Below are 4,319 nucleotides of genomic sequence, written 5' to 3'. Positions count from 1 at the left end.
GGAGGAGCACAGGGTGTGCACTGGGGAGGATGGGCTGGGGAGAGGTCAGGGTGTCGAACTGCTGCACTGCAGCAAGGGAGGAGCACAGGGTGTGCACTGGGGAGGATGGGCTGGGGAGAGGTCAGGGTGTCGAGCTGCTGCAAGGGAGGAGCACAGGCTGTGCATTGGGGAGGGTGGGCTGGGGAGAGGTCAGGGTGTCGTGGGATTGGGAGCTGCTGCACTGCAAGGGAGGAGCACAGGGTGTGCATTGGGGAGGGTGGGCTGCGGAGAGGTCAGGGTGTCGAGCTGCTGCACTGCAAGGGAGGAGCACAGGGTGTGCACTGGGGAGGATGGGCTGGGGAGAGGTCAGGGTGTCGTGGGATTGGGAGCTGCTACACTGCAAGGGAGGAGCACAGGGTGTGCATTGGGGAGGATGGGCTGCGGAGAGGTCAGGGTGTCGAGCTGCTGCAAGGGAGGAGCACAGGGTGTGCACTGGGGAGGATGGGCTGGGGAGAGGTCAGGGTGTCGAACTGCTGCACTGCAGCAAGGGAGGAGCACAGGGTGTGCATTGGGGAGGGTGGGCTGGGGAGAGGTCAGGGTGTCGAGCTGCTGCGAGGGAGGAGCACAGGGTGTGCACTGGGGAGGATGGGCTGGGGAGAGGTCAGGGTGTCGAGCTGCTGCACTGCAGCAAGGGAGGAGCACAGGGTGTGCATTGGGGAGGATGGGCTGGGGAGAGGTCACGGTGTCGAGGGATTTGACAAAATCCAGAATATTAGTATGTTGCTCACTATTAATTCCAGGCATGCAATCTTCCCCACTGGGAGAAACTGGGGAGAGCCCTGAAGCTACAGGCATAAAAGTGGACTCCGAGGAGAGAAGACTGCAGTTCAGTTTGTCTTCATCCGTTTGGATATCTTCCATTTAGGGAAAATAGAGGGTGGCAGAGTTAAGAGAGCATAGTGGTAATGTGATTGGGTTGGTTATGGGAGAGCGAATAACGTGGATAGTAACAGTGATGGCACAACCCAAGGAAGCCAACAGAGACCACTGTAATGGGCCTGCGGGGTCCACCCAGGAGGATAGCACAGTCCAAGGAGGTTAACAAAGACCACTGCAAAGGCAGGACAGGGTCCACCTAGGAGATGAGATGGCACAACCCAGGGAAGTCAACAGAGACCACTGTAATTCTTTATTTACATTTATAACTCAAGGAAAGCAACACAGACCACTGTAATGGGCTCACAGGCTCCCCCCGGGAGCAAAGATGGCATAACCCAAGGCAGGCAACACAGACCACTGTAATGGGTCTACAGGGTTCACCCAGGAGCGGAGATGGCGCAGTCCAAGGAAGCCAACACAGACCACTGAAATGGGCCTGCGGGGTCCACCCAGGAGGATAGCACAGTCCAAGGAGGTTAACAAAGACCACTGCAAAGGCAGGACAGGGTCCACCTAGGAGATGAGATGGCAAAACCCAGGGAAGTCAACAGAGACCACTGTAATGGACCTACAGTGTCCACCCGGGGGCAGAGATGGCATAACCCAAGGAAGGCAACACAGACCACTGTAATGGGCTTACAGGCTCCCCCCGGGAGCAAAGATGGCATAACCCACGGTAGGCAACACAGATAACGGTAATGGGTCTACAGGGTTCACCCAGGAGCGGAGATGGCGCAGTCCAAGGAAGCCAATAGAGACCACTGTAATGGGCCTACAGGGTTCACCCAGGAGCAAAGATGGCGCAGTTCAAGGAAGCCAACAGAGACCACTGTAATGGGCCTACAGGGTCCACCCGGGAGCAGAGATGCGTAACCCAAAGACGTCAAGAGACCACTGTAATGGGCCTACAGGGTCCACCTGGGAGCAGAGATGCGTAACCCAAGGAAGTCAAGAAAGACCACTGTAATGGGCCTACAGGGTTCACCCAGGAGCAAAGATGGCGCAGTTCAAGGAAGCCAATAGAGACTACTGTAATGGGCCTAAAGGGTCCACCCGGGAGCGGAGATGGCATAACCCAAAGACGTCAAGAGACCACTGTAATGGGCCTACAGGGTCCACCTGGGAGCAGAGATGCATAACCCAAGGAAGTCAAGAAAGACCACTGTAATGGGTCTACAGGGCTCACCCAAGAGAATTGGCCAAGTGCAAGGAAGTCAAAGGACTACACAGTTGTGAACAGGTTCCACCCGGTAGTGGTGACTGCACAAACCACAGGTTTGGGCACTAATATAGGAACTGGTAAGAGGTGACAATATGTACAAAGGGAGTAGACTAAGAAGGGGGGATGGGGCAGGAGCAGTGCTAAAGAGCAGGGACAGGTGAGTAGGTGGGCAGACATTCTAGCCCGGTGTTCTACCATGACAAATAGGGAAGATGCTGAACCATGTTATTAACTTCTCTAGCCTTTTACCTGGACGGCCCGGGAAGGAGGGATAACGTATCATGGTGGGATGACAAACCATTCCAAGATGGCGGGAGGCTGAGGGGTAGATGGGAGGTGAGAGCTTAGGGCAAGACCCGGGTGGAGGAAGAAAGGAACCAACTAGACAACAGGCGCTGGAAGCAGAGACAAAATCTGGAGACAAAACAGCAGCAAATATAAACACCAGCACACCGTTTTGTACAGTTACACAACCTTTGCCATTAATAACCATATCGGGGTCAGTCCGCTCACGACTGAACACACGTGAAGTGGAAAATCCTAGAGCGTTAGGCAAACCCCGCAAGCAAATGCAGACAAGTCAGTTAGCAAGAACACATGCTCATATAGATTTCAGCACAATTTGTTTTCAAAACCACAGTGTCTGGCAGTGAGAACAAAAAAACAAAAGAAAACAAACATGCGCATGCTGCGCCAGCTCCAGACTGGGATCAATGGCGCGGACGTGTCGCAGTGGTGTCCCCCTCTGTGCAATGGAGCCAGAAAGTCATATCGGAAATGAAACAAGCATTGGCATAGCCAATAGGTCTCGCCTTTGGGACCTTATAAGTGTTTAGCCATGCAACAGTTGCGTAACTAAATACTTATAAGGTCCCAAAAGCGAGACCTAATGGCTATGCAAAGCGGCCGTGTGGCCGCGAAAGTGAAAGTGATCGCGATCACGATCAAACATCAAAGCGGCCGTGCGGCCGAAAGTGAAAGTAATCCCGGTAAAACGCCGCGCGCGCGCCCGCGCACATGCACTGTAGCTCTAGGCTGGCCTGGTAGCACTTTTTTGAGCCCTCTCAATAAGTCTCGCCAGACCAGCGCATGCGCTGGGTCAGGCGAGACCTAAAAACCCAGTGGTTGGTAGTAGGAGGCTTAAAAAGGGTCAGTGGCAAGGCCTGACTCAGGTTGTGGGAGAAGAAATGTTCCAGCAGTAGAGACAAGAAATACATGGACAAGATAGCAGCAAATGCAAAACGGACTCAACTTCTTTAGGTCTTGCCTACACAGCACATTTGTTGTGATGCAAGATGTACTGTTTAATATTCAGTGGGCTTACAACCCGCCCACAGCACACCATTGGTTGTTTTCGTTGTCACTCCCATTTTCAATCCTTTGATGACTTCTATCCAGTAGACTTTCCTTCTTTTCTTCTGTTAGCACCTCCCTGGAGCATGGACCAAGTTCATGCGTTCTTCCTCAACTCTTTGCAACACACTATATCATTTATAAGCATTTCCGTATTATTCTTGGACGAGCGATGTGCTTTCCTAGTTTTAACACAGGCATACAGCTTCTCATTCATGTTGAACTCGCCCTATTTGCTGTCTCCATCAATACTATATTTACTTAGACCCTCAACTGTACTACTCCACTCTACACCATTTTTTCTACTCTACACCACTTGACGTTATTCCACTCCACACTAGGCTACTTGACTCTGCACCACTCCACACCTCTATGCCACTCCACCCTACGCTACTCTAAGCCACCACACTGCTGTATAACATGACTAAAAGACATTGGTAAAGCCAATAGCTCTGGCATAGGCAAGACCTATTGGCTTTGCCAATGCTTGTTTACAATGGCACACACTTTGGTTGAAGGAGCCTGTGCAGTCAGGCTGCTTGTGACTGAAGGCATGTAGATGAGACGCAGTAACCCGCTACAGCAGAAAAAGCCTGCAAGCAAATTTGTACAGGTTGGTAAGAAATAATACCTACAGAAGCTGAATAAAGTAGCGTAGAAAGAATGCAAAGAAAACTGAATTGTTCAATTATATTTGACAAACCTCTGACGACTTAGCTCAAATTGGCACATTCTAATAAAAACATTGAAATACTTCATTAAACAAAAAAAATCTATTTGACCGGATTATATATGCCCAGAATAAATAATAGGCTTCAGATTGTTA

Source organism: Triturus cristatus, chromosome 1_2, assembly GCF_964204655.1.
Source record: "Triturus cristatus chromosome 1_2, aTriCri1.1, whole genome shotgun sequence".
Taxonomy (NCBI): Eukaryota; Metazoa; Chordata; class Amphibia; order Caudata; family Salamandridae; genus Triturus; species Triturus cristatus.
Note: the sequence above shows the minus strand (reverse complement) of the source record.